Here is a 10,467-nt window from a genome sequence, read left to right as displayed (position 1 = left end):
CGTAAGCGCTATGTTAGTCCGCGAAGAGGATAAGGTCCAATGGCCTATCTTCTACGTGAGCAAACCCTTACTCGACGCCAAAACGCGTTACACAAAGATGGAGAAACTCTCTCTCGCTCTCCACGTAGCTGCCAAAAAGCTACGTCCCTACTTCCAGGCTCACCCTATCGCTATCCGAACAGGGCACCCCAGTGGTAAAGCTCTTCAAAAGGGAACATCGACTCGCATGGCGATCTGGTCCCAAGAATTGAGCGAGTACGGAATCGAGTTCCACTCGAGACCGGGAATAAAGGCTAAAGCCCTAGCCGATTTCGTGGCAGAATTCTCCTATACTCCCGACATGGGAAGAACAGAAGATGACTCGACCGACGACTTGTCGGCTCGAAAGAGAAAGGTCGACCCTACGGGTCCCATCTGGGAATTACACGCAGACGGAGCATCCAATGCCCAAGGAGTCGGCGCCGGCGTAATTTTAACCAATCCCGACCGGAAGAAGTTACGCTACGCCCTCCACTACGGATTCCAAGCCTCCAACAACAAGGCCGAGTACAAAGACCTCATCGTGGGACTAGAGCTCGCTCAAACGCTTAATGTACAGAGCTTAAGAATACACTGCGACTCGCAGTTGATCGTGAATTAGGTTAAGGGCGACTACATCGCCAAAGAACCTAATATGATAGCCTACTTGGCAAAAGCAAATGGCAAGCTTAAAGCCTTCTCTTGGTTTGAGATCATACAGATCCCCAGAGAAGAAAACGTCGGGGCTGCTGCTCTCGCTTGCCTCGGCTCCGTTATCGCCGAAGACGGGTTAGGAACTATCCCGGTCGAGTCTTTCTCGTGACCATCCATCTCACGTGATGAGGTTGGAACGATTGAGAGGACCGCTCATCCGACTTGGATGACTTCGCTTTCGGACTTCTTGCGAAGAGGGGCACTTCCCGAAAACCGCAAAGAAGCCGAAAGGCTGAAAGCCCTCGCATCTAAATATGTGTTGAGAGGCGAAGCCCTATACAAGCGCGGGTACTCTACCCGCTGCTTCGATGCCTCGATAGCGTTGAGTCGACCAAGGTCCTCCGCGAAATTCATGAGGGCATTTGTGGGAACCACTCCACTGGGAGATCCCTCGCGCTCAAAGCGCTCCGACGGGACTATTTCTTGCCCTCGATGAAGAAAGACGACTACAACTGGGCGAGAAAGTGCGACAAGTGTCAAAGTTTCTCTAGTGTTCCAAGGCAACCGCCTTCTCCCCTGGGTAGCATCGTCGTATCACGTTCCTTTGCAAAATGGGGCGTTGACTGTTGTCAATGGTACCCATGTTGTCAATGGTGCCCACAAGAAGAGTTGTAGTGTGTCTTTATTTTGTACATTTGATGTAATAAAGTCTCATGAAGACTCTTGCTTGTAATTGCCTATTCATTTAATAATAAAGTTGAAACGTTCATTCATTCTTTCTTTGTTTGAAGCTTTATGATAAAACCTTAGTCTTTTAGTCCATAAACAAACTTAACAACTTACGAAGAGACAAATGTAGATTTGCATGAACAAACTCTTCGTAGTTTGCTTAAAACGATATATTCGCAATCTTAGGGTCAAAGGACTATTGACCTCAGTACGATTGTTAGAAGAATCTATGATGTCTGGTTATGAGGCATTGAGAGTTAGAGACTCTATAGTTCTTCTAGGTATCTTCCGAAGGTACTGAATTGACCAGTGCACTTCTAGAGACAAACCATTTAACCTCTTATGTCTCGAAGTCACTATGTATGAATTGCATCATGCTTACCTTAATCTTGAAATGAGACATGCCATTTCACAGCTTACGTATTCTCATTTGAGAAAGTCAGATTTCGGACTCACTATGTGATTCCGAACAGGGCCTATTTGTGAAGTACTAAGTTGTGAGAATGTCATGAGTAACTTTGTGAAGTTCTCATAGATATGGAATTCATGTACAAGATTGCTGAAATGCAATGTATGTCACCTCATGCTTTGTTCCTTGGAGTGTGAATAAATGAACTGGCCAGTGTCCAAATTGAGTCCTGACTCTTTTGAATGAAACAATGTGACTTGTTAGCTCCTTGTCAATACATTGTTTCTAACTTATTCACAAGCGACAAAGGAGTTGAGGAAATAACAGCTAGAAGGGTAATATGGTAATTTAGTAAATCCCGACTAGCTGATGACATTCATGAAGGGTAAACATAGATAATATTCAGTGGATCCGCACATCATAATTAGGTTGAATTCTTGAGTAGAAAATAAATTCATTTGAACCGAGAGATTTTCAGTGTCAACTCTTTAGTGGAGTCAGTTGGCATTAAGCTAAAACTTGGAAAAGTTTTGTGAACTTTTGAGTCCAAGTGTTTAGCTCAAGCTTTGTTCATTTGGATCCATGAGGTCACTGTCACGAATCACATCGAATAGGAATAGTTAAACTGGAACCTAAGTCAAAACAAGAACGAAAATTGTCAAAAGGGTATTTTTGTCTTTTGAGAGATAGGATGAAATGAATGTCAATAAATTTTTTGACTTGGTCATTTGATGACAAGTAACACTCGGCCATAATATGATTAATTGGTCCTTGTGGATTAATTTCATTTCATAAGATTTTTTATTGGGCCTTTTCCATGTTGTCATGAACAAATGGAAAAGCTTCTAGAAGGCCTTTCTAGAGTATAATAGGCGCCCAAAATACCCAAGAGAAGGAGAGAATATTTTGTGCATAAATGTATCAAGATACTTGCCAAAAGAAAAAGAGGAAACAAATTTCCCCTAAGAGGAATCAAAGCGGGCGCCCAAGACATGGACAAGGCAAGTAAAATAGGAAAAAATCTTGTTTCTAGAAGGCTGCCACACGTCCAAGAAGGGAATGGGAAATAAGGGATTTTTGCTCATGAATATGTGATATTCTATGGAAGAGGAAACTACCTTATTGAAGGTGAGACCTCTCCTATAAATAGGAGCCTCATTCCACACATTTCATTCATCGAAGTTTAAGAGATTTGAGAGACTCTCTCTCTAGAACTTGGCCGCCCCTCTCCTCTCTCTCTCTAGTCAATTTCGTTTTATTGTTTTGGCACCTAGGTCCTCATTTGACCTAGAGTTTAGCTCTGCGACTTTAAGACTCGTTCTTAATTCGTAGTGTTTAAAAGTGCCCACTCACTGATTCCTTTTATTTCGAGTGATTTAGTGATAGAAACTATCGTGGTTGCTCGAGTTGCCGAGGAAAGAAAGAGAGACGTGCTGCGAGGAGAGACGAGCGTTGCAACTTTCCAAAAGCTTCTCAAAGTTCAAGCTTCAAGAAAGGTTAGTAAACTTCTATACTCATAATAGTTATTAATTACATGTACTTGCTCTTTGTCTAGGTTAGTAAAAAACCGTTTTTACTTGAAAAGAAAATTTTTAAAATTCCGCCGATTACCGAAGCGTTAATTATTTTCTTAAACCCTAGATCGATTCCAACAACCCACAAGAAGAGTTGTAGTCTTTATTTTGTACATTTGTTGTAATAAAGTCTCACGAAGACTCTTGCTTGTAATTTCTTATTCATTAATAAAAAGTTGAAACGTTCATTCATTCTTCCCTGTCTGTTTGAAGCTTTATGATAAATGTTGTCGCACGAAAATGAACAACTATTTAAAACCTCGGGCGGTTCGATCCAAGGCCGGACCAAGTGATCGCACCCGGGCCAGGAGTGTGAACTCGATAGTCTCGAGCTAGGGTTTTCTCCGATCAACCCGCCTCTCGGGAGAGGTAGGGGGTGAGGAGGAAGAGTGACCGTGCCTTGGTTGTCGGCTACCTACGTACCCGTGTGTGGGATCAGGTCAGAACGTAGTTCAAGCGTATGTAACGCGGTGTGAGGCGCGGAGCCTTGGTGGAGAAGCGTGCTCAACGAAGGAGACGAGGCGCGAAGGAGTCCTCGGCGACGTCTCAGACCTTCGGAGATCGCGTATGCGAGAGAGAATGTGTGTTTTCTCTCTTTTGGAGACGTGGAAGACTCTAAGTCAAGAGTTCCTTGTTGTGGCGGAGATTCCGGACGCGTAGGCGATTCCTAGTTGGAAATGCCGGACGCGTAGGCGATTTCTTGTCAGAAATGGTGGACGCGTCTAGCGTGCTAGACGCGTAGGCGATTTTCAGTCGAAAACCGTTGGAGCGCTCGTGGGCTCAAGATTAATCGTTCGATCAAGAGAGGCGGCACTCGGGAGTCCCCGGAAAGCGCTTCAGAATCTCTGAGAACGAGAAATCGTGGAGAATCTGCTTCAGGCCAAGGATGGCATCCAGAGAAGCAGAGAGAAGTCTCAAGTTCCTTGAGAAAGAATGGGATGGATTTCCCCTCAATGGGAGGGGGTATTTATAGGTGTTTGGGGGCCTTAGAAGGCTTCTTTTTCGTCCATGTGGGACTAGGAACGCATGTGGCATCAAGCGGAGGCGCACGGTGCGCGCGGCGCACAAAGAGCGGCGCACAACGCGCGGCGTGCGGCGCAGGGGGCGTGGCGCGCTTGTCATCTGGCGGCGGCGCGCGGGTGCGCGGCGCATGGAGCGCGCGGCGCGGGCGCGTCTTGGCGCGGCGCGCGCCTGCCTGGCGCGGCGCGCTGCCTTGATGGCGTGGCGCGCTGCTTGCTGCGCGGCTGGCTGGCGCAGCTTGCTGTGCGCGCGGCGAATGGCTCATCTTGCCGGACTCTTGCGGGCCTTTAGGGGTCTTCGAATACCATTCTTGCCATGCGAAATATGAAGGTTTCTACTCGACGAGAGTGGCTCGACTTGAGGAACGACTCGAGGCTCGACTAGAGGAGAACGACTCGAGGCTCGACTCGAGGAATAACCCGAGGCTTGACTCGAGGAGCGACCCGAGGCTCGACTCGAGGGACGACTCGAGGCTCGACTCGAGGAGAACGACTCTAGGCTTGACTCGAGGAACGACTCAAGGCTCGACTCGAGGAACGACTCGAGGCTCGACTTGAGGAGAACGACTCGAGGCTCGACTCGAGGAACGTGAGGATTTGACATGAGGACTTGTTAGTCGACTCGTGACAGAAGGCTTGCCGCTCTTCAGGACCTCCGGCCTGACCATCGGCCCTTTGAACGGCGTGTCTTCTTGGCGTCTCGGGTTTTCCGAAAACGACCGACAACATTAGCCCCCCAAGTTTATCGTTCGGGAGGCCCCGGGCGGTGAACTTTTAGTTGTTTCCGCCGGGTGTTTGAGGAAAATTTATCTCCCAGGGTTTCGCTGTCGCGAAGCTTTTGTGAACATAGAGAATATTCTTGCGAATGCTAGTGCTCTCTCTCGATTTTCCGTCTCTCTCGACACGAGTGTGTGATTGACACGTGGAGGAGGATCCAAGCGGATAGGAGACGTAGCTTGACGTGGGCGAGGCAGACGCGTTTGCGTCCATCGCTCTAGCCCCGGAGCAAAGGGGACATGCGTGGGCAAGCGGGACACGCATTTGTGTAGAGGCGGCCCGACGTGTCGCGGCTCGTTGATTTTTTGGCGAAGTCATGCCCAAGTCTTTTTTCGATGGCATTTTGTTTGATAATATCATCAACCCGGAGTCCATGGGACTCGACGGTGACTAGCAGGGCGACGATTGTGTAATCGTGACTTATTAGGGGAAGATCATGGCTTCCGTCTCGGCCAGCTTGGAAGGCGACTGCACTTTTGCATTTTGCAAAGGCGTGCTCATTCCGAGGTCTCGGAGACGGAGGTTGATGCTGCGGGCTGATGCTTCGAGAAGACGGAGTGGCACCTGGCGGAAGGCTCTGCCGCACCGGAGGGCTTCGACTGCTTGGGGATAAACGCTAAAAGTTTGACCACGCATCAAGCATAAGTCTGTCTCACGGCGCATCCGCCATTCCCGCCTTGGTGACGCTTCTTCGTCTGCGTTCGGAAGATCGGCCCTTATTCCCTAGGCGCGAGCGCGGGTCTCTGCTTTGGCTAACTTGTTCTTCAGGTTGCTCCAGCTGTCTATTCGATGAGCGGGACTCGACTCGAGGAGAACGATTCAAGGCTCGACTCGAGGTGCGAAGCTCGACTCGAGAAGAATGACTTGACTCGAGGAGCGAAGCTCAACTCGAGGAGACTGACTCGACTCGAGGAGCGAAACTCGACTCGAGGAGTATGACTCGACTCGAGGAGCGAAGCTCAACTCGGGGAGACTGACTCGACTCGAGGAGCGAAACTCGACTCGAGAAGGATGACTCGACTCGAGGAGCGAAGCTCGACTCGAGAAGAATGACTTGACTCGAGGAGCGAAGCTCAACTCGAGGAGACTGACTCGACTCAAGGAGCGAAACTCGACTCGAGCAGGATGACTCGACTCGAGAAGCGAAGCTCAACTCGGGGAGACTGACTCGACTCGAGGAGCGAAACTCGACTCGAGGAGGATGACTCGACTCGAGGAGCAAAGCTCGACTCGGGGAGACTGACTCGACTCGAGGAGCGAAACTCGACTCGAGGAGGATGACTCGACTCGAGGAGCAAAGCTCGACTCGAGAAGAATGACTTGACTCGAGGAGCGAAGCTCGACTCGAGAAGAATGACTTGACTCGAGGAGCGAAGCTCAACTCGAGGAGACTGACTCGACTCGAGGAGCGAAACTCGACTCGAGGAGTATGACTCGACTCGAGGAGCGATGCTCAACTCGGGGAGACTGACTCGACTCGAGGAGCGAAACTCGACTCGAGAAGGATTACTCGACTCGAGGAGCGAAGCTCGACTCGAGAAGAATGACTTGACTCGAGGAGCGAAGCTCAACTCGAGGAGACTGACTCGACTCAAGGAGCGAAACTCGACTCGAGCAGGATGACTCGACTCGAGGAGCGAAGCTCAACTCGGGGAGACTGACTCGACTCGAGGAGCGAAACTCGACTCGAGGAGGATGACTCGACTCGAGGAGCAAAGCTCGACTCGGGGAGACTGACTCGACTCGAGGAGCGAAACTCGACTCGAGGAGGATGACTCGACTCGAGGAGCAAAGCTCGACTCGAGCAGGACGACTCGACTCGAGGAGCGAAGCTCAACTCGGGGAGACTGACTCGACTCGAGGAGCGAAACTCGACTCGAGGAGGATGACTCGACTCGAGGAGCAAAGCTCGACTCGGGGAGACTGACTCGACTCGAGGAGCGAAACTCGACTCGAGGAGGATGACTCGACTCGAGGAGCAAAGCTCGACTCAAGAAGAATGACTTGACTCGAGGAGCGAAGCTTAACTCGAGGAGACTAACTCGACTCGAGGAGCGAAACTCGACTCGAGGGGGATGACTCGACTCGAGGAGCGAAGCTCAACTCGGGGAGACTGACTCGACTCGAGGAGCGAAACTCGACTCGAGGAGGATGACTCGACTCGAGGAGCGAAGCTCGACTCGGGGAGACTGACTCGACTCGAGGAGCGAAACCCGACTCAAGGAGGATGACTCGACTCGAGGAGTGAAGCTCGACTCGAGAAGAATGACTTGACTCGAGGAGCGAAGCTCGACTCGAGGAGACTGACTCGACTCGAGGAGCGAAACTCGACTCGAGGAGGATGACTCGACTCGAGGAGCGAAGCTCGACTCGGGGAGACTGACTCGACTCGAGGAGCGAAACCCGACTCAAGGAGGATGACTCGACTCGAGGAGTGAAGCTCGACTCGAGAAGAATGACTTGACTCGAGGAGCGAAGCTCGACTCGAGGAGACTGACTCGACTCGAGGATCGAAACTCGACTCGAGGAGGATGACTCGACTAGGGGAGCGAAGCTCGACTCAAGAAGAATGACTTGACTCGAGGAGACTGTTGTCAATGGTGCCCACAAGAAGAGTTGTAGTCTTTATTTTGTACATTTGATGTAATAAAGTCTCATGAAGACTCTTGCTTGTAATTGCCTATCTATTCATTAATAAAGTTGAAACGTTCATTCATTCTTTCTTTGTTTGAAGCTTTATGATAAAACCTTAGTCTTTTAGTCCATAAACAAACTTAACAACTTACGAAGAGACAAATGTAGATTTGCATGAACAAACTCTTCGTAGTTTGCTTAAAACGATATATTCGCAATCTTAGGGTCAAAGGACTATTGACCTCAGTATGATTGTTAGAAGAATCTATGATGTCTGGTTATGAGGCATTGAGAGTTGGGGACTCTATAGTTCTTCTAGGTATCTTCCGAAGGTACTGAATTGACCAGTGCACTTCTAGAGACAATATAAGAACAAACCATTTAACCTCTTATGTCTCGAAGTCACTATGTATGAATTGCATCATGCTTACCTTAATCCTGAAATGAGACATGCCATTTCACACCTTAGTATTCTCATTTGAGAAAGTCAAAGTTCGGACTCACTATGTGATTCCGAACAAGGCCTATTGGTGAAGTACTAAGTTGTGAGTCTGTCATGAGTAACTTTGTGAAGTTCTCATAGATATGGAATTCATGTACAAGATTGCTGAAATGCAATGTATGTCACCTCATGCTTTGTTCCTTGGAGTGTGAATAAATGAACTGGCCAGTGTCCAAATTGAGTCCTGACTCTTTTGGATGAAACAATGTGACTTGTTAGCTCCTCGTCAATACATTGTTTCTAACTTATTCACAAGCGACAAAGGAGTTGAGGAAATAACAGCTAGAAGGGTAAAATGGTAATTTAGTAAATCCCGACTAGCTGATGACATTCATGAAGGGTAAACATAGATAATATTCAGTGGATCCGCTCATTATAATTAGGTGAATTCTTGAGTTGAAAATAAATTCATTTGAACTGAGAGATTTTCAGTGTCAGCTCTTTAGTGGAGTCAGTTGGCATTAAGCTAAACTTGGAAAAGGTTTGTGAACTTTTGAGTCCAAGTGTTTAGCTCAAGCTTTGTTCATTTGGATCCATGAGGTCACTGTCACGAATCACATCGATTAGGAATAGTTAAACTAGAAGCTAAGTCAAAACAAAAACGAGACAAGTTTTACGAAAATTGTCAAAAGGGTATTTTAGTCTTTTTGGACATAGGACGAAATGAATGTCAATAAATTATTTTTGACATTGTCATATGATGACAAATGAAATAAATATTACTCAGCCATATTAGTGTAATTGGGCCTTGAGGATTAATTTCATTTCATAGAATTTTACTTGAAAATTCTTAATGGGCTTTTCTTATGTTGTCATGAACAATTGAAGAAACATCTAGAAGCTCCTTCTAGAAGCTCAAATTTCGTCCAACCCAAGGAAAATAAGGCTGAATTTCGTTCATGCCATAGTGGGAAAGAGAGTTTATTTTGTGCATTGATGTATGAAGATACTTGCCAAAAGAAAAAGAGGAAACAAATTTCCTTTAGAAGGAAAGTGCATTTTCGGCCAACTAAGAGAGAACAAATGAGGAAACAAATCCAAGGACTTGCATGACATGTCATGAACGTCCAACATGGGTAGAAAAGAGGAAATAAGATTTGCTCATGCCTCCCCTATAAATAGAGGCCTCATTCCTCTCATTCTAGTCATCCCACATAAGTTAGAGATTGAGAGCTTCTCTCTCTAGACCTTGTGGCCGATCCTCTCTCTCTCCCTCTAGTTATTTTAGGTTTTTTTTGGCACCTAGGTCCTCATTTGACCTAGTGATTTTAGCTCTTCGACTCTGAGACTTGTTCTCGAGTCGTCGTGTTTAAACGTGCCCACTCACTAATTCCTTTATTTCGAGTGATTTAGTGATAGAAACTTTCGTGGTTGCTTGAGGTGCCGATGAAAGGAAGAGAGACGTGCTGCGAGGGAGACGAGCGTTGCAACTTTCCAAAAGCTTCTCAAAATTCAAGCTTCAAGAAAGGTTAGTAAACTTCTTAGCTCATATTAGTTTTTAATTACATGTACTTGCACTTGTCTAGGTTAGTAAAAACTGTTTTTACTTGAAAAAGAAAATTTTTAAAATTCCGCCGCTTCCCGAAGCGTTAATTATTTTCTTAAACCCTAGATCGATTCCAACAAATGGTATCAGAGCTATGGTCAAAGGAATGCATGTGCATGTTTTAAAATTATGAGCTTGAAAATCGTTTTCGAAAGTTTACTAATTTTGTGACAAGTTAGAATTGTAATCTTAGATTTTTTTTAATTTATTGCTCATGCCTTTAAATTAAAAACCATGTTGTTTTTCTATGAGTTTGGGATGATGTTAAAACACATTAGAATCAGTTCTAAAAGTTTTTAATTTTTTATATTGAAAAATGTGTTTTAAAGGTTTGAGAATTTTCGAGTAAATTTTGTGACTAGTTTTGTTTTCTTGCTAGTTTCGTTTTTTTACTTGAATCGTTTTATGCATGTTGTTATTTCTTTTATTCTATGTTATTACCCTGCTAATAAAACACAAATAAAAGCTTTAAACAACATCTTAAAACGTTCCGTTACACTTGATTCTTTTTCGCACCTAAGTAAGACCACGCTTTAATTTATTTCTTTTTCTTCGAGCTGGAGTAAACCCGCATTAAAAGTGGCATAACTCTCTGCTCAGAAATC

This window comes from Urtica dioica, chromosome 5, assembly GCF_054948205.1.
Source record: "Urtica dioica subsp. dioica isolate 48M chromosome 5, U.dioica_male_clone48M_v1_H2, whole genome shotgun sequence".
NCBI lineage: Eukaryota > Viridiplantae > Streptophyta > Magnoliopsida > Rosales > Urticaceae > Urtica > Urtica dioica.
Note: the sequence above shows the minus strand (reverse complement) of the source record.